This window comes from Bactrocera tryoni, chromosome 4, assembly GCF_016617805.1.
Source record: "Bactrocera tryoni isolate S06 chromosome 4, CSIRO_BtryS06_freeze2, whole genome shotgun sequence".
In the NCBI taxonomy this organism is placed as follows: Eukaryota; Metazoa; Arthropoda; class Insecta; order Diptera; family Tephritidae; genus Bactrocera; species Bactrocera tryoni.
Window position 1 is genome coordinate 66,963,703 of NC_052502.1, and position 21,876 is coordinate 66,985,578.

The following is a 21,876-nucleotide window of genomic DNA, read 5'->3' on the forward strand; positions in this document are numbered from 1 at the left end:
GAGAGATACGAAAAAGTGATTATGCTGCATGACAACGCTCAGCCTCACGTTGCCAAACCCCCTAAAAGCTACCTGGAAACGCTTAAAAGAGAAGTCCTACGCCACCCACCCATTTTCCAGACATTGCTCCGTCCGATTATCGTCAAACGAATCGAGAAATGGCTTAATACTTGCATCACAAAATGAAAAGTATTACCGTAATGGTATTCGAGCTTTGCAAGAAAGATGCAGAAAAGTTATGATTATAGTTTTGATTATACTTTTGCAACAGGTTACTGGGTGTAATATTTTTGTTCGCCTAACGGTTATATGTACCCCTAAGCTAATCGATATAGATATAAGGTTATGTAAATATGATCAGGATGAAGAGACAAGTTGAAATCCAGATGACTCTTTATCTGTCCGTTCGTCCGTACAAGTTGTAACTTGAGCAAACACTGAGATATCTCGATGAAAGCCGGTATGCGCATTCCTTGGTAAAAAAAGTACAAGTTTGCAGATGAGCGTAATCGGACTAAAATCATTTACAAAAAAAGCAAACATTAATACCGGTTCCGGCACTCGAAGTGTAACCAATTAAAAAAGTCATAAATTCGGTTTCGAAAATTATTTTTTTTTTATTTTAAGATACAAAATGTGTGAAAATAATCATAAATTCAGGACCAATTCACTTTTGCTCGATATGACCATCTTTTGCTTTAACTAAGGCCATAGTTAGACGGTCAAAATACGATTTGCAAGCTGCCCGAATGTGACTTGTCGGTATTTTGACCCACTCACGGACAATGGCTTTCTTCAGCATCTCGAGACTGATGTATTTTTTACTTCGGACCTTGCTCTCCAAAATGGCCCAGAGTGAATAATCCATTGGATTCGCATCTGGTGAATTCAAGAGCCATTGTGTGATGGTAATGAAGTTCGGAACGTTGTTTTTCAGCCATTCTTGGTTCACTCGCGCTTTGTGAGATGGTGCTGAGTCTTGTTGAAACGTCCATGGTTTGCGACCGAAACATTTGTTTGCTCACGGCTTCAAAGCGGCCTTCAGAACACTTTCCCGATAATATGTCGTATTTACTTTGACGCCAGGCTCGATGAAAACCATTGGAGAGCGCCCATCTGCGGTGACAGCGGCCCAAAACATTATTTGTGGCGGGTGCTGCCTCCTGGTGGCCAACCGATGACTTAGATTCTCGTATGAACGATCGGTCAAGTAAACCCTAACGTTTTGAGAGTTTACGAATTGCTCAATTGGAAAAATTTTTTCGTCAGAAAATACAATGTTCGGAATTTGACCGCTTTCGGCCAAGTGAAGCGACTGCTTCGCTCTCTCAAGTCTTACTTATTGCTGCTTCGGTGTAAGATCATGGGCCTTTTGGAACTTTTAAGGCTTGACCTTGAGCTCATTTTTCAATATGCGTCGGATGCTGCGGTCGGATATTTTCAGTATTGCAACCCTGTATTCACTAGTGGCATGCATGCTCATATTCACAAATACACATACGCATATGTACATATGATATAGTATAATACATAAATATTAAACTTGAAGTCATTAATTTGCCACGCATCCATTTGGGCTGGCAACCAGTGAACCGTGTTAATCGATAACGATTACGATTCCAACTCAATAAACAGCAACAAGTAATGCAGTTGGCAAATCCGTAGAGTGCAACAACAAAAACGATATCTTATAAGCGTTCCACAACAATACCCAGCAGAATAAATTAAAAGTGCCCAAATTGCAAATTCAACAGCAGCGTAATAATTTATGGCAAATTTACAAGCTGACACGCAAGTGCGTTGCGCACAGAATGTTACCGGACGTTTGAGATTAAAATACACGAATTTCCACTCAACGCCTGGCAGAGCTCATCGGCAATTATTTATGTGTTTTTTCTGCACAAGACAGCCATCTACGGTAAATTTTGCCATGCACCACAACAACAAAAACTTTGAATTTAGATATTTCATCTTTAACACCGAGTTGTTGTTGCTACGCATATCAAATAAATATTGCTGTGTAGTGTTGGCGCAAGTTCTTATACCCTGAATAGGGTGTATTAAGTTTGGCATGAAGCTTGAAGCAAACAGAATGAAACATCAGAGCTGCCAGAAGAACAAGCTATATATAAATTATTACTTTAATCGATTTAGCCATGTTTGTCTGCATATGCGGAAACTAGTCCCTCGGTTATAGATATTGATCTGAAATTTTGCACACAGCCCTCTCTTCTCAAGAAGCTGCTCATTTGTCGGAACTGGCGATATCGCAACACTATAGCATATAGCTGGCATACAAACTGAACAATCAAATTCATGTACTTGCATGACAAACTCTTTATTTGACGAGATATATACAGGAAACTTGACACGGATTGTTGTACTAGGCAATATTACAATCTGCAAAGAAATTGGTTAGATCAGACCACTATAGCATATAGCTGTCATATATACTGAACGATCAAAATCTAGTTCTTATATGAAAAACTTTTTTATTTGAAGAGATATTTTCACGCAGTTTGACGTAAATTATTGCCCAAACCAACGGTATATTCTCCGATGAAATTGTTCAGATCGAAGCACTATAGCATATAGCTACCATATAAACTGAATAATCAAAATCAAGTTTTTGTATGAAATTTTTTTATTTGACAAAATGTCTTCAGGAAATTTGGTATGGATTATTTTCCAAGGCAACGGTACAATCTTTGAAGAAATCGTTCAGATCGGACCTCTATAGCATATAGCTGGCATACAAACCGATCTGACCGTACAAAATCGAATACTTGTATGGAAAGTTTTTTTAATTTGGCAAGAGTATTTGTTATTGTTCTCTGTTTTTTTTTATTTCTTTGTGCCACAAAATTCTCGGTTTATATAATTTGCCAATTGTTCTTGGCATTTGCAAAAATTTTAACAGCAAACACAGCAGAAATGCGTAAATAAATCCATAAAGCTAACGTGCGTAGCAACGTGACTACTGACACACACAAACGCAACACATAAAATAACGCGTGTTAATGGCACATAACAATAAATTATTATGGCAATTCCCAAACAGTAGGAAAACTACAACAGTAAGAAAAACAAAATATATCGCAGTCAAGTAAACTTTATTATTAATGCTTGCGCATACATACATACAAAAATACACATGGAGTATAAAGTCAGTCGGTACAAATTACACGCCACAAGCGGCAAGTGTAAAAAATTAAATAAACAAAAAATGGGAAATGGAAAAGGGAAATTCCACTTTTAGCTGCGCAGTTGCAACATATTTCTCGGCGGCTTACATATTGCCTGTTGCTGCTACCTGCTGCTGCTGGCTTCAAACCTTGGCAATATAACCAGTAACCTCTGACTTTGGAACGTACTACATATGTATGTACATATAAGTACAATTTATATATATACCGTTACGTTATGGGAAACTATACATATTTATATATTTTGTATACATTTCATTTGTTAGGAATTTCTAGACCTGAATACCATACATACAAGTGTTGTTATGATATATGTAACTGCAAAAGCTTTCGACTGATGGAGCTTTCATCTTTTTTGGTTTGGTGATATCTTTTATATTGTTGTGTTAATCAAAAACGAACCTCAATGTCTTGTCATAAGACTATTAAATCAGTCAACATAAAAAAATTTGATTATATTTTTTTTTGGAAAAAAGCTCTTCGGATGGAAGCTTTTATATTAATTGAATGGAGTCTGCTGTACTATGTGTATAACCAAATGTTTTGCAAATAAGGCAGTTGAGGTGTAATCGAACATTTTATACTCCTGCAACTTCCAAAAACAAAAGCTCAGGAGACAAGTTCGGGTGTTCACCAAACTTTATTTTGAAAAATATTCCGAAAAAGTTCAAAATATTTATGTCACGACGAAAACAAAAGCTCAGGACACGCCTTCCAGTGTTGACCAAATTTTCTGTTGAAAAATGTTGCGAAAAAGTTCAAAATATTTATGTCACGACTTCCGAAAACAAAGGCTCGGGAGACTCCAAATATTTTTGCCATTAGAAAGCTTTCGTGGCACCTTTGTTTAGATTTCATATCTAATAAAAGATAACTGCAAAGTGTTATGTTGGAGACTCGGATCTATAGAAGACATTTGAGGGTTTACCAGTGAAACATGAAAGAAATGTAGGCTAAGCAATCTGTTATAGTATAAGTTATCAATGGGTATTAGATTATGTAATTTAGTTATACATTAGACTATACTAATGTGTACTCCATATTGAATTTGATTAACAACATTCTTATCTTTCAGATTCAGCTACCAATATAACTGGTTTTAAACCTGGTAAGTCTTAAGTTAAATTTTTTAATATACTTATATAATACATATGTGCACGTTTCATGTATTCAATTTTATTAGAAGTATACAAACAACATATTCCAGAATTAGACACACATGCTCTTAAACATTATATAAAGGGTTAAATCTATTTGTAAGCCAGAAAAAGACGTTTTTCGGATATTGTCCTCCAACTCTGGCAGTGAGCTTGATTTTTCCGTTTAAAATTATCTAAAATCCGAAAAGTAACTGTTACTACTATGGTTGAATACAAATATTGATTTGAGAACTAATATTGAGTTTTGATAAAATGGCAATAAACATTTAAGAGTGGCTTAAAAATTTAAAATTTTTATCAGAAAACTTTATTTCTGACAAATAAATCCAAGAGGTTTGTGGGGAAATTTCAAGTAGATCGGTTTAGTCGCATGGTACATAAGGAGGCGCATTCTGAGGGATATTTATCAGGAGGACAGGATTATCGTGCCATGGCCTGAGGAAGCCATTAGCGTTAAGGAATTCACTGTTGGGACCCTTGTTGATATTGAGGAATTTTTCAATAACGTTCTACCGGAAGCATTTGTAACTGCTCTGAACCGTCTTGGTGTTGAATCAAATCTCAAACACCTCATTTTCAGTTTTCTGTGCGACAGACTGATTGAAACGGAATGGGAAAACTCACGTGCTTGACGAAATGTCGAGTTATTTACTAGAAGATGCAAGATCCCGCTGGCAACGCTAACAAAAATGGGAGACATCCATCTACAACTGGTGAATGCAGGGAAATATCATATCATTCTGGATATGAAGCTTCATAGAAGCCGAATATCGAAGAGAGAGCAATAAAGACATCGATTGCCTTGTACTGCTGTAGAACACGTGTCTGTATGAAATGACTTCATACCTGATCACTTGGACCATGTAGTCACCAAACCGAACTCTGCCCATATACCGGCGAGGGAGTTGTGGGTGGGTAGAAGCCGTTGGAGAAGAGGGGTAGTGAGATCCTTTACAGATGTGTCAAAACTTGATGGAGGAGTTTACTGTCGAGAACTCTCTATCAACTGCAGCTTCAAACTTTAGCAGAAGTTTGTAAAGCTGATGAACTAGCAAGTAAAAGCCCTTTAAAATCGCTATCGGTAGAATGGAAGCGGATCAGTGCACACGTATCCTTTTGTGCTCTACTACTAGATTGCTGTGTTTCGTGGAAGCTTGGCCAGCGCTGGGCCACCATCGGTACATGCGCTGTCGCAAAAGCCTTTTGATCCAAGATCGATCGTAAGAGATCTAGTGATTTCTATGCCCTCAGTAAAGCTGGCCTTTCCCTAGTTGTTGCTTTAACAGGCCATTGCCCTTATGGAGTCGACGCAGTAAGGCTAGGAATCCTACCAGACGCCATCTGCTGAAGGTGTATGGAAGGAGATGGATGGATGGTGAAAAGAACTCAACATTTCCTTCTTGACTGTCCCCCGTTTGGTAGGTCAAATGTTAAACACTTAAGAGTGCATACCTTCAGACATCCCAGCGAACTTGTGGGAATGGAAATTAAATGGCTGCACAAATTTGTATTGGCTACTAAGCGCTTTGCTAAATTATAAGTTCGAACACAAGAGTTCAGCTTTTTTGTGGCTTCACAAAGAACATTTGTATAGCAGTCCACGTGCAATCTTCGATCAGCCATCTAACCTAACCTTACATAGTCTAATCATTAGGCTGAGATAATTAGATTATTCAATAAATTCCGAGTTACTTCCGAGTTCATTGCGAGTCTTCGCTCATGTTAATATTTTTAACATTGTCCAAATTCACTACTAATTGGGCAATTAAGATAATTTCAACACTGTAATCTCTAATTGTTTGCAATTTACAAAAATAATTGAGGATTTAAACTAATTGCTTAATCAAATTTAAACTAATTAATTAGTAATAAATTGACAATATAGTTACAATAACTAACGTAAAAGCTACACCTCAAACCCATGAGGTATGTCTGAAGTTCGAAGGTTCTTACCTACGTCTCTTTAGTGTAAAACCAAAGACAGAAAGAGAAATAAGGCTCGCTTTCCGAATAATTAGTACTTTATACTTCTTCTTTCTGTGTAAACCAGATTTCTATTAAAACTCTCTTTAGTATTCCCGAAAAACTTAAAAGTGATGAAAATCTGAGTAGTTTTCGTTAGAAAATTAAAAATGCAAAGATTTTACTGTATAATCATATATAGTATCAGAAAGTATCAGATATTATTTTATTTTATTTATTATATACATTTTGTTTGCTTACGAAACTGTCAAGTACTTAAATTACTCTTCTAAGTGCCTGTGGTTGCGGTTGCAGTTCTTTAGAGCAATTATAAAATTGAGGTTAGGTTTCACGTAATCTATAAGTATGAGTTTTAGCTAAAATTTTTTATATACTATATATCTGAATTAAATTCGTGTGCAGAATATTGTATTTAATATGAATTATAACTATTATTATGTTTCACGTAATTTATTTTATCATGTCGTAATGAGCTCTATATTCCGTTGTATCCCAATTTCTTCGAGTTTCATTATAATTTTATTTTTCTATTTTCCAAAATGGTGGTTTTTCCCTAAAAATAAGGATCCAACGCAAACAAGCTTTTTGTTTTCAGTTTAAAACGAGCCTAAATTATATATATTTATTTCTATATTTTGCAACAGGCAAGTAAATCTACAACTTTGAAAGAGGCACATTGATTAAAAAAAATCATTAAAATGAAATTTATTCAACGAATATACCAAGTATTTAGGCATACTGTGTTGCTCATACGACATGTTGCACCAATATATGAATGCATATGATTCATAACTTTAACTGCGTATAACTTTTAAAGCAAATTTTGATGAAAAAAATCAATATGATCTTCATTGTAGAGCGGAAAATTTTGTATTAGAATATTATGTTTTGAAAGTTGTAGCTATATTTTCTTTGTAGATAAATAATTTATTGCAAAGGATCGAAATTCCCAAGTTAATTATATGGAAAAAGTTAAATATTAAATTTAAATTAAAAAAAAAAAAAAATGCTTGCTGAAGTAAATTTATACTGCTTAGTTTGGGACAAACACTGAAATTTAAGCGACTGTTTGCGAAAAAATAAACAACTTGGCACAAAAACGTACACCCTAATGCACATTCAGAAAGCGTGTGAGTATGAGCAAAGTGCAAAGTCAGAACAAATGCACCCATTTGTTTTACGATACTTAAGTTGGCTTTATGACGCTGACAATTATGACTAATTGAAATGCTTACTTTTATGTTTCACACTTGTCAAATGTTGTTAATTATAATTTATTATAGCCATTAGAGAATTTATGGCACACAAACACCCACGCCTTTACTTGACTTTTACTTTACCTCAGTTCTTTTTACGGAAGATAGTGGATTTCTGGCTTGCAGTACATAAGCACTTACATATGTGTCATATATGTATGTCAAAAAGTACATATACATATATGTATATGGTTACTTTTCTACATACTAAAGTGCTAAAAATAATGCATTTTTTATTGCTAGTGTAATTCTGTAATTTGTTTGTATTATTATTGGCATTTCACAAATTATGATTTATGACAGCATTAATTTTCGAAGATTTTAACAAGATTGCCAGTTCTGCCACTCTATTAATGTACTAATAAAATATATTGTGGTCACTTCGTTTTACTAAAACCTATAATTTGGTTGAGCTGCTGCTTAAATTTATTGACAACGGAGCCGTAAAAACTTCAAGTAGACTCCGAGTGAGTGAACCATTTTATGAAAACTTTTCTCTTAGCAAAAGTAAGCTCTGAGCTTTAACATTGACTAGGTACTAATAGGCTTTATAAGGGTTTAAATACAGTTAGAAGGCCGAAAAAAGCGAATTATCCAGAATTTTTTCTGAGAAAACTTTCAAATTTATTTATTTATATCATATATATTTTAAGAGTTAGTATTAGAAAAAATATTTATTTCGAAAGGAACTACAGCTGATCTCCGGGAGCTCCACTCAAAAAACACGTTTTGCGGTGACCACTATATCTATGAACTGAATCTTCTAAAATTAAAAAAAATACACAGATTTCGTTAAAATAATGTTAAATCTAGTAATTAGTCCAAGGAATTAGCAAAATAAAATTTTTTTGACAAAATGGCGGCTTCTTAAAACAAAAAAAAAATCGATTTTTGACTAAAATTTTGTAATTTTTAAAGTTTCTTTGTGTATTCTTAAGCAGATGTATATTTAGAAAATAAAATAAAAAAATCGATTTTTTAAAAATTGTAACTGTATATGTATACCCCCTTAAAAAATTCTTTATTTTCACATTGACTACTTAAAGACCTAATTAAAAATATCTCAAATTGGACACTGGTTGGACACTCGACATGAACACAGACCCTAAGAAATCGTCGTGAACATCTCTATACATTACACCAGGCAGCTTTAGATGTTTGATAAATCATATATTAGCAGGAGAAAAGAAAATAATTGTACAGATAATAGAAATAGGAAATTTTCGTGATTTTTATATTTTTTTGAATATAGCGAAACCTTATACATATTTTTTTAAATATCAAAATTTTTAAATATCTTATATCTCACAATACAGATATCCTACACCCTGACTATATTCAGACAAGACTTGTTTATCACTCATCATTGGCAAATTTCTCTTTTGAGTTGCTCATTGCGCTCATACAAATGTCAAAAGTCCGACAATTTTCTGTAACTTACCTACAAATTGCTGAATTTTCTTTAATATAATATTCTCAATTCTTATCCACTTTCATATAAAATACATGTTGTATAAAAATATTAACTGATATTTAATAGATATTTAAATACTTTGAAATAACATAATTTATACAAAAAATAAGATAAAAAAATCGATTTTAGAATTGAAAATCATAATAATTTATTAAGTCATATTTATTTTCGTGCTATTCTTAAGGAATTTTAAAATTAAAAAATATGTAGAATTGTGTAGCAGTGAACTGTTCATCGTCTTTCCTTATGATCTCACTTCAGAATACCTGCGTTCGTTGCAAATTTTGACTACCTTCTCCAGTATATTATACCGTCGGGACCACAGCTGCTTACAGCGTAATCTTGCCAATACGGGGAAAGTGCACAAGAGGTGCTCCATTGTTTTCCTGGTGCCTTGCTCTAGACATTTCCTGCAGTCTTCTCGATCTGTCAGGCCGTTTCTGCGGGCGTGTGTAGCCACCAGACAGTGAGGCATTAACTATGTACTCTCAGCGGTAATAAAAAAGAGTATGTTCCATTTCACCCTTTCGTCAATTCCGAAAACTTTGCCTTTTGTCTTAACTACCGATTCTTTTGAAGGTTAAGAAGCTTTCCTAAGCATTCAATGCTAGGTTTCATTAACCTCTCAAAAATCGGTTTAAGGTATACTGATTTTATTTATTGAGCATTTCACAACGTTTCGTAAAGCATCGTAAAATCGTAAAATTATAAAAAAACAAGTGTAAAAATTTATAATTTTACGATTTTACGATGCTTTACGGCAGGTTGTGAATTGAACATATATATTGCTTTCATCGTAAAATGTTCTCGTATTCTATTGTTCCAGCTTTATACTGACTATTATGACTCTCATCTTATATTGCTTTCATTTTATTCCCTGTGCAGAGTATATTAACTTTGCCACGAAGTTGGTAATATCCGTAAGAAAACGTCGAGATCCTATAAAAAAATATAAAGATAGGCTAAGTGATCTATTGTCCAAGACAACGACATAATCTTCGAACGGATTTTTCAGATCGGACCACTATAACATATAGCTGTCATACAAACTGGACCATCAAAATCAAGTTGCTGTATGAATACTTTTTATTTATGAAGAGTCTTCTAGCTTCAGTGCAACCGAAATTAACGTTTTTGCTTGTAGTTATTTATGAAAATTTAGGTAGTTCTCAAGTTGAGAAATTGATAAATATCAACCTAATTGTATAAGAATTCTAATAGTTTCTAAAATTTTTCTCAACTTCCAAGCATAGAGTTTGAAAAAAAGGAAATTTCCAATGAAATGGAAAGAAAACTCAAATTGACAGATTTTTGAAAGTGAGAGCACAAAACATATTTTACCGATAAAGACAACAGAACATAATTTAATTTAGAGCTTTATCTACAATCTTTATAGATTACTTGAAAATATTAATTTATTTCCATTTCATTAAACATATGACCATAAATAAATAATGTGATACATGGCAATACTGTCTAAACAGCGAACACACAATGCCTTTCAACTAACTGAAATTTGGCAATTGAGCGACTTTGTGATTTACAAACAGCTCTGTTCGGCAAAAACCCATAAACGCTTTGCTTTTCGCTGGAATAGCAGCAAAATGCAAATATTTACTGTGCGAATTATGGCAAATGAATTGCGAAGTGTTAATTAATTGGACAAAGCTAACGCAAATGTGGCCATTAATGCAATGAACAAATGCAACAACAAGAACAATAACTTTAAATAAAACGTGCTTGAACTACATATTTTGCAATTTGTAAGAGCATTTAGACATAAATACATTTATACATAAATATATATAAACTTACATACTTCATACTTATACTTATATATGTAAGTCAATTTCCAAAAACCATTACACTTAGTAATTGCGAAATATGTATTGTACCGGTCCAGCTAATTAGTGGAAGCAACCGTGGGAACGCTCAATGTCTAATGAAAAGCTTTGAATGTTCATTATTTAATTTCTTCTTTTCATTTAATACTTTTGTGCTTAATCCCTTTATAGCGCATTACTATGGCAAAAGGGAAGAGAAAGAAAAGTCAGCAGAGCGGAGAGTGAAAAACTCGACAAAAATTGAAAAGAGTAAAAATAGCATTAAAAAGTGAACAATTTGCAGTCTTCTAAACCGCTAATAAATTGTTAATTGTTCAAATAAATAATGTTTCCGTTTAGCGTTGAAATCGTTGAAATCGTTTAAATCTCTATACAATTGACCGCCCACTTAACTAACGATTGAGACGCAGTCCAGCGTGAAAATGCTTTTGCTAAAAATTGCCAAACGGAAATTAATTCGTAGGCATTTTGCAATTGTAGTCCCACCCAAATTCAACACAGCCACGTTATTTCGCGGAGATGAATGAAACGGAAATACTCGTAAAGCCAACTGGCTTGGTTCGGCTTGTAAGTCATTAGACTGGCACGGATGCGCCAAGTAGGCGTTAGAGGCTTGAATGCTAGTGGTGTAATGAGCGAGCGTTTTCTAAAAATGCTTTAAATTTTTTGATAAGCAAATAGTATAATTTGCTTTTCAATAATCCACTCTTGCTTCAAGCTCGAGCTGTTTGTTTTAGCAGTTTTAGCTCAGGTTTCTTTCATATGTGGTTGCTCAGTATATCTCTCAACCGTAACTGCCTGCAGGTTTCAGTGACAAACAAATTCAACTTCTTAGAGAAGAAGAAGAACAGTTATCGCATTAGTGAAATCGCAACGACTATTCTGTTTAGGAGCCCGATAAAGTCCAAAGCTTTTGCTGTGGAGGAAATCATACCCTGCATACTCCTTAGACGGTTGAAAATCCAGGCGAGTTGGGGTTTTGTAGATCAGACTACATTAAAAACAGTCTGCCTACTAAACGAGGTTTTTGTCAGCGTGAGTTTTTCTTGAAGCAAGCATTTATTTAAATTATGCAGATTGTGATAGGTTAGATTATGAGATCGAACGCCGATCCTGGTTGCTTCTACCATACAACTTTGAAAACTTACGTCCGACAAGATTTTTAGCTTTACCTCATGAATGTGTTACGTTAGGTTATGAGATCGAACGCCGATCCTGGTTGCTTCTACCATACAACTTTGAAAACTTACGTCCGACAAGATTTTTAGCTTTATCTCAAGAATGTCTACTGAAAAATATCCAGTAAGAACTTCTATGTCTGCGACAAAATGAACTTTGCAAAGCAAGTAGTTAAGTAGATCTCCTGCGTTCTACCCTAATCCAAAAGGTGCCCCTCTGGCAATTCTGATGAAAATAATTTGATGTAATTTTTGGTGAGCACAGATACTATTGATTAATTTTTGGCGCACAGTGTGCGAGCTCAGAGCTAGTATCGCCGCTCTGCTTTCAGAGTGAATGCTCGCATCCCTGAAAAAAGCTGCACTTTGCAGCAGTACGTTTACTGCAGCCATTTCTGCCTTAAAAACGATAAAGTAGTCCGGCAGCCTAAGGCCAAGATTGGCGGAGAGCTTCTTGCCGAAAAACCCCCTCCGGCATTCGTGTCCAGCTTCGACTAACCCGTGAAAATGGTTACTGCACTTTTTATCCAGCGACTCCTCCCCATCGAGCGATATGTGCCTCGTCGGTATGTGCTCAGAGAAAAGGGAGCCACGAGTAGTCGCTGTGAGGCAGGAATCCGAGTTTTCAGCCAATGCGGTTGAAGTAGGAGGAATGGGAATGCGGTAACTCCATTGAAAGATATTACAATACTTCGGTTGAGATTCTACTTTTTCGTCTAGGCGATTTTATACATAACTGAATTTAGAAAGTTTTTCATGGAAATTTGGTATAGTCCGTAGACCTCTTGCAACCAAAAACCGTCCAAATTCATGCTTTCAATTTCTAGTTAAAAATAAGGTAGTTTCACTTCCACATCGAACTACTAGATAGGTATTTTTACTGACATAATGCTAATTTCCAAACATTGAAACTCAATATTGAAAAAAAAAACATATTCTTTTCTTAATCCGCGCATTAAGGGTCGGTTACCACTTTTGGAAGGCAAATCAGTTGAACTAATTGCAAACACTATTGCTTTTCTAACTAGAAAGATAAAGTGATGTTTACGAACATTCTGTGCCTTGGTTAATACTTACCAATTTTTTCCGTTCTCCTGTCAAACTGTCGAAATTACTATTTTTTCGAAAACTCTTTGAAGTACTGCTAACAGGCGTTGGATTTAACTATAAGTGCAGAATTTTGCCGACTTTTCACACAATTCTCTCTGCACTGCAGCTTACACAACAGCTGCTGAAAACCTTAAATCATATTTTAACCAAAAATGTTGTTGTCTGGCAACATTAATTTGTAATTTCTACACAATTTTGGTTGAATATTTAATGTGCTGCTTTCATTGCGGATTTACTTTCACATTGCTGATGAGCTGTCATCGCCGACAGTGTCGACATGATGATTTTTGATGCTAGCTGACAGGTGTTAAAAAATTTATTTTTACATCACCTTTAATCAAGTGGTTAAAGGCAACTGAATTCACTTTTTACTTTGTGAAGTTTATGAGTATCTAGCAACATGATTGCTGCTGCGTTTCTTTAGATCACTAACCAGAGCTTGCTGAAAATACAAAACTTCAAGTAGGCGTAGAAGTGTTATGAGATGATTTGAAACCTGCCTACAGAGTAATAATTTTAATATAACCAATTTTTTCCTAAATCTTTTTCTTGCGAGTTAACAGGTTGGCATTAATAAAGTGGCTAGCTGTCAGTAAAAAAAAATAGCTGTTAGATAAAATCATAGGTGTAATCTGCAAGATAAAACGCTCGAAAATTTCAGTCTACAGAAACACTAAAACGATGTACGAATTTGATACCTATACTAGGGAATGTATGTATAAATTAGATACAGTCTAATTTGTTATGCTATACTAGGATATATAGCCGAAATTTGTATCAAGACCATTAGAAAGAAGTCATTGTATTTCGTGTGATTACTTCGTTGAAAGCCGACATAATTATTTTCTGTAAGAATTCTTTTGGGTTAGCTCTTTTTTATGATAAAATCTTGATGAAATATTCGTACGTATGCCTGTCTTAATTATTTTCCATAAATTCTATAGTAATGTTCTAAGGTGCGTTATTAGAAACTGCCACGTTTACAATATCTTTCCATTAATATACCTTGAATGAGGTAATGTGATTTTTATTGAGGTATTCTGGAACCATAAGCCAACTGTCGATGGTTTATATATGTACATATAATATGAGACGAAGACCAGATGCCTTGTAATAATTTTAATACTTTCATTACCGCAAACATTTGGCTTAAAAATAGATTTCAAGATTTGTAGACAATATATCAAATTCAGCACTTAGCATTAGGAATTATCATAATCTTAGTGAATCCAAGAAACAAAGATGATATAAACGAGCTCAATTAGATAATTTGGCTTCAAGGACTGCTGTTAAATTTATGATAATGATAATAACTACGATAATTTTTATTATATTTTATTTCATTATACCCTGAAAATGGAATATTAAGTTTGTCACGAAGTTTGTAACACCCAGCAGAAAGCATCGGAGGCCCTTTAAAGTATATATATATATATAAAGATCAGTATGTTGAGCTGAGTCGATTTAGTCATGTCCCTCTGTCTGTATATATACGAACTAGTCCCTCAGTTTTTAAGACATCGTTTTGAAATTTTGCCAACGTCATTTTCTCTTGAGGAAGCTGCTCATTTGTCGGAACTGCTGGTATCGGACCACTATAACATATAGCTGCCAAACAAACTGAACGATCGGAATCAAGTTCTTGTATGGAAAACTTTTGCATTTGACAAGATATATTCACGAAATTTGGTACAGATTATTTTCTAAGCCTACAACGTAATCTCCGAAAAAATTGTTTAGATCGGATTACTATAGCATATAGCTGCCATATAAACTAAACACATAGTTACTAAAAGAAATGCACCTGTGCAGGGTATATTAGCTTCGGTGCAGCCGAAGTTAACGTCTTTTCTTGTTTTATTTCAATTTAGTTTTATTCAATTTTTTATTTTATATTCATTTATTTCAATTTACTTTTATTACTCCTGACTTTCAATTGTTCTAACGAATTACTGCCACTCGTATTTCAATTAATTGACCGTTACATACGGACATTTTTCTTCGCACAATTTTTTCGATTTATATATGTATACAACATGCTTGTATATATGGTTATATACATACGTATTTATTTACGAGCCGGCTTGTAATTCAAGCTGAGGCCATGACCATAAATTTATTGGGTTTTATTCGGAAACTGTCGCTTCGTCACTTTATGTAGATAAACAGTTATGCGCCGGCAATATTGTGCCGTTGTCGAGGGCATCAATGTCCATCACTATGTACAATAGATTAAGCGTTTTTTGTAATTGTGTTTGAAATTTCAAATTGGATGTATACTTTCACGGCGGTGTCGATGAATTGCTTATGACAACTACTTACTGGATCTCAAAACCGTTGTACGAGGTGCCGACAGTTTTCACAAAATTTATTTCACACTGTTGATGAATTAATTATAAGGCATGGTTATATTAAATAACAAATTTTCTGCCTTATAATTAATTTAGGTTATACCTTATTCAGTCTTGTTCTTTACTTTTTTCTCTGGGCAGTATTTCTAAAAAAATTCTAGAGAGAAAACTGCTTCTCGAAAACAGATCACTTCTAAGCCTAAACGGTATTTTAAACCTTGAACTCTTTAAACACACTTTACTATAACATATAGCTGCCATACAAACTGAACGATCGGAATCAAACTTTCACATTTGACAAAATATATTCACGAAATTTGGTATAGATTATTTTCTAAGGCAACAATGTAATCTCCGAAGAAATTGTTTAGAACGGATTACTATAGCATATAGCTTCCATACACACTGAACAGATAGTTACTAGCATAAATGCACCTGTAAAGGGTATTTAGCTTCGGTGCAACCGAAGTAAACGTTTTTTCTTGTTTTAAAATATTTTTGGCCTATTTTAAGTTTCTCCCAGAAGAAAAAAGTTGAAAAACCAACTTAAAGCGGCATAGTTGAAAACTGTTAGAACTATTTTTAATATGAAGAAGGTTTTTTTTGTCAAATTCGGCTATAGTAAACTACGCATGTCTACAAAAACGAGCAGAACAGTGTCTTATAAAACCGTTCATAAAAACTCAACCACATTAAGGCACAGAAGCTTTTTGCAGCCAGCCTCATGTAAAAGTTATTGATTTTTTACAAAGAATATTTCGACTGTAGAGCCTATAGCAGACATTTGCCATGCAGGTTGCTTTCCCTAACCACATATAAACCAGTGACTGGATAGTTTTTGCAAATGCGAAGTCGTTGATGATGGAAAACGTGGTGTATAAGCGTGACAAAAATTATCTTAAAACCAAATTCGATGTAAATCAAGTCCATGCTCCTCAACTGCTACGAATATCGTTGGCTGATTAACAATGACTTCTTATTTGGGAGTTTAACGATCTTATGCAATATTTGCTCGTTATTATTGAGTTGACTTCACAGAGCAAACTGACGCAAATGTTCAAGTATTCAAATAGGTTTTTCTGCTGCTTAATGCATTTCCACATTCTAGCTTAAGTGTCGCGGAATTTTTGCAGTTACCAGATTTGAAAGATTAGGAAACTTGTTGCTGTTATTCAAACACAAATATCAGTTTCGGCAAAGGCGATATGAGTCAAACATAAAGCTATAAGCCCAGGACTATAGTAATTAAAATAACATATCAATTTAAAAGTCACTGAAATAAAATCAGTACCGGACTGATATATAGATGGTGCAACTAGAATTAAATCTACATGTATTTTAGTTAGCCCTAACCTTCAAAAGCCACGTGTATGTACATATGTGTATGTATTATCATTTTGCTTGAAGCAACTTTTGTTATTATAAAAAAATGGTTAAAAATTAATTTCGCTTTCTGTTAAATTTTGCATTTTGACGGAAAAAATGTTTTTGAAGCCAAGGCTTGGCTTGATGAACATTATGCGGGCTATGCACTAGGAAAATCTATCATCAAGTATTGTTAGGCTAACTTCAGATGGGGTGAAATGAGCACCGAAGACGGTGAACGCAGTGGACGCCTAAAAGAGGTTGTTACCGACGAAAATATTAAAAAAGTTCAAAAAACAATTTTGAATGAGGTAAAAGGAAGTTGTTCGAGATAGCAGGCACTAATAACTGAACGTGTACATCATATCATTCACGAATATTTGAGTATGAAAGCTGTGGTGCGAGCTCACTTTTAATCATAAACAACGACGAGTTGATGATATAGAGCAGTGTTTCGAGATGTTCAAGTGTAACAAACTCAAGTTTTTAAGTCGATATTTGAAAATTGATGAAAAATTGCTCCACAATTTCACTCTGAAGTTCAATCGACAACCATCCGAGTGGACTGCGCACGATGAACCCGCTCTTATGGCATCTGTATTTTAGGATCCGCATGAAATAATTTTTATTGACCATCTTGAAATAGGAAGTGCCATCAAAAGCGACTATTACAAAGCATTATTGGATCGTTTGGTGAGCGAAACCGCCGAAAAATAGCTACGTTTGAAGAAAAAGAAAATGCTGTTTCACCAAGACAATGCACCGAGTCACAAGTCAGTGAAAATGTTAGAAAAAATTCATGAATTGGGCCTGGAATTGCTTCTGCACCCGGCGTAGTAAGTTTATTATTTTTAAATGTTACTTGTTAAGAGTAGATAAAATATTTTTTTAGTGGTAAAAAGTGAATCTGTTAGATCAAATGTGCTGAAATGAGAATTAAAATCGTGACATATGCGGCATAATGATTCGTTTAACTCAAAATTTGTTCAAGGAATTTTTAAGAGTAAAGGTATAAACTGCCTGTTTGAGCGAACGGGAACGTTAAAATTAATATCAGACAGCAGAGATGGAAGTTAAAAGTTAAAAATTAAAATTTTGTTTAAATATTTTTTTCTCAATACATACGGTATTCTTAGTGGTACTTTTTTAAAGCTTATATGTTTCTTTGTTTTTAAACTTAACTGCTAGAGTTGTCGACAATATATGAAAATTGATTTCACATCTTGAGCGTTCAATGGTATTTTTTCAAGTCACCAAATATATGCCTTACTTCCGTCCGCTATATTGCCCAAACACTTATTATATTAAATATTAAAAATATTTTGAATCAATAATAATTGGCTTAAACATGCCTCCAGGGTTCTTGAAGACCCTTATTATACCCTTCACCAACTGATATATGTATAGTATGTAATACAAATTCTTACTATTTTACTCTTTGATTTTGCTCAAAGTTTTGCAAGACGCGTCGTATATCAAAGGTATATTTGCAGGCACGACAATGCACACATGTATGAATATACTTTAATATATAGACTCTCACACATATCTGCTATGTTTATTTATATGCCATTATAAACTTTGTGACAAGATTGTTTTCTACCTTTTTATACTTTTTGCTAGAACTACATGCATTCCATTTTATTATAATTTCTTTCGGATTCATTTCTCCTTTTCTTCTACTTATTTACCATTGCCATTGGCTAACTGTTTGCTTACTTTTGCTGCGCAGCTTCAATGAGCAAGCAAAGCATTTTATGTCTGCCACTACGTATACGTAACATTTGCAGTGTTATGCGGAGGTTACTCATACGCCCGCCAAAAATCCCAAAAGCAGACACTTTAAGTTGTATAGATGTCTTGTTAATATTGGCATGTGTGGCAGCAACACATATTTCATTTTAACTCATATTTGCTGTGTGTGGGAGCCTAAATTTAATCGAGTGGAAGACAAGTTAAGTTTCAAAGAGCAGTCTTCGGGGAGCAACTTTTATGAACATATGGTATGCACGAACTTTAGTATACAAGTGGGAAGCTGTTTTGTGCAACTTTTTCGTCAAGTATTGTATGACACACAACTTTAATTGTTGCCTCATGCGTCGGTATGTGGGCATCACATTTATTGCATGTTGATGTGGTTGACCCAAATGAAAAGAGGAAGCGTTCAATGTCGTCTAATATATTTATTTATTATATACTTACTAACTATGCATGTAAGAAGCTACAATTCTTTAAAGATTTGTATTTAAAGATAAGGAAGTTTGTAAAGTTCTTTCATTTCCAAAGCTTTTGGAGCTAGAACTCATAGCAGAATATACCAGTTAGCAGAAGGTTGAGTAAGGCAGGGTATACACTTGCATACCGATGTTCACTCGTCAGTTATTTCTGAACGTTGGATGGTTTTATACAAATTATTAAAAAAATGTTCAACAAAAAGTTGCTATAATGTAAGGCATTTTGATAGAGAAGAATCATCGTTATTGTTTTAAATACGTTGTCTCAAGTCCTTCTAAATATCAAGGGTGTAGAGGATAAACTTATCTATGATAACTTTAACTTCCAAAAGGGTTGCGGTGAATTATCCTTATTTTCACAAGGCGAAATTGTACCGTTTTGTTCACATTTTAGCCTTTAAAAGTGGAATTGAAACTCTAGAAACACTTAGCAACACTTTTTATACTCTCGCAACAAAGTTGCTAAGGAGAGTATTATAGTTTTGTTCACATAATGGTTGTTTGTAAGTCCTAGAACTCAAAGAGTCAGATATAGGGTTATATATACCAAAGTGATCAGGGTGACGAGTAGAGTTGAAATCCGGATGTCTGTCTGTCCGTCCGTCCGTCCGTGCAAGCTGTAACTTGAGTAAAAATTGAGATATCATGATGAAACTTGGTACACGTATTCCTTGGCTCCATAAGAAGGTTAAGTTCGAAGATGGGCCAAATCGGCTTACTGCCACGCCCACAAAATGGCGAAACCCGAAAACCTATAAAGTATCATAACTAAGCCATAAATAAAGATATTGAAGTGAAATTGGACACAAAAGCATCGCATTAGGGAGGGGCATATTCGGACGTAATTTTTTTTGGAAAAGTGGGCGTGGCCCCGCCCCCTACTAAGTTTTTTGTACATATATCGAAAAATACTATAGCTATGTCAACCAAACTCTATAGAGTTGTTGCCTTCAGGCATTTCCATAGACAGTTCAAAAATGGAAGAAATCGGATAATAACCACGCCCACCTCCAATACACTAAAAGTGCGTTAACCGACTAACAGAAAACGTCAGATACATTAAATTTTACGGAAGAAATGGCAGAAGGAAGCTGCACCCAGGCTTTTTGTTTTAAATTGAAAATGGGCGTGGCGTCGCCCACTTATGGACCAAAAACCATATCTCAGGAACTACTAGACCGATTTCAATGAAATTCGGTATATAATATTTTCTTAACACCCTGATGACATGTACGAAATATGGGTGAAATCGGTTTACAACCACGCCTACTTCCAATATAACGCTATTTTGAATTCCATCTGATGCCTTCTCTGTATACATTAGGAACCAATGATGATAGATGAATAAAACTTTACACAAATAAGGTATTTGAAAAATATGTAAATGACGGATAAGGAAATCTCGATTATCACTTTATCATGCGAGAGTATAAAATGTTCGGTGACACCCGAACTTAGCCCTTCCTTACTTGTTATTAATAGTCTTTACGTTCAGACTCCAACAATGTATATCTCTAATTGATATATAAATACCCTCCGCACTGGAAGTATGCCTTTCATCTTTTGGTAATTTGATCATGGTGGCTGAATTATTCGCCTATTGAACGAAATTTGTTTTCATGTATCATAAATTACTTATTCAATATTAAGAGTGAATGCTGTACGAATATAGTGTATAAAATCACAAACAATTTCAAGAGCTCATCAAATTTTCATCACTGCCAATATCCACAAATCCTTACAAGCACCCACCTCACACTTGATTTGAAACTATCAATATGGCTGCCACTCTTACACGATCGCTAGTCAATAAATCTGCAGACGAATGCAGTCTATGGAAGAAAACAGCTGTTTCCTTCCGACTACGTAAATGTGTCGTTAAGATCGGCAGTTTTTGCCACTTAATGACTTGAGTAAAATTTCGTACTTAGCCAATTAAGCGAATTTATTTGTATACTTATTCAATTAATTACGTTATAAACCATTTACCTCACAACTAACGCATTATCATTTGTTTACACAAATTTTGTGTGTGTACATGAGTCGCACGTACTCGTACCGCGCCTGTAAATATTTACATAAGCACATGTATTTATGAGCGAGTATATAAATTCGTATAAATATAAATATTTGCTAACTGTGTTTATATTCGCGCGACTCTCCACAGACCTTAGCGGTAAATGTCACATTTTTGCTTGCATGTGGCATGAAAAGTGGTATAATAATATTGAATATTAATTAATTCCAATTAAATCGTAGATTTATTGGTGGGCCAGCTCCGCAGACGACAGCGAGTACTGGCTGATTAATTTGTGGCGAAGATCTAAGTGAAACTAGAAATAAATACAGCAAAATATATGCAATGGATAGGGTGGATGAAGAAAATCGTTAGGTTAAGTTATGTCGATGTTGGTAGGCCTAAAGAAAAAAATCTAAAAATCAAAAGCTAGATTTAATTTTAGGGTACATAGACTATACTATTAATCAGGTTCTGTCCTAGATACGAAATTCCTTTTAACTCGTTTTCATTCCGCGTAAGGTAATATCAAACAACCAAGTAAATTTTCATAAGTTTTATAAATCATTTGAAGGTGGTTTCTATACTGAGGGCTCTTCTTTTTAATGCATAACTTCCAGAACCTTCACACAAATATCAAATGAGATTCGATAAAATGTCTAGCAAAGTTGCAAGTACCACTTATAAACGTACAAAGT

At 34.4% G+C, this 21,876-nt stretch overlaps 1 protein-coding gene across 5 annotated transcripts in view; it reads left to right on the forward strand.

Annotated features, from left to right (window-relative positions):
• Positions 1-21,876, forward strand: part of LOC120774131 (CCAAT/enhancer-binding protein) — a 106,232-nt gene that overhangs the window by 37,708 nt on the left and 46,648 nt on the right. For all 5 annotated transcript variants that reach the window (XM_040103508.1, XM_040103507.1, XM_040103512.1 and 2 more), the window contains one exon: positions 4,282-4,314. The gene's annotated coding sequence lies outside the window, so the exon portion shown is untranslated. The remainder of the gene's footprint in view (positions 1-4,281; positions 4,315-21,876) is intronic.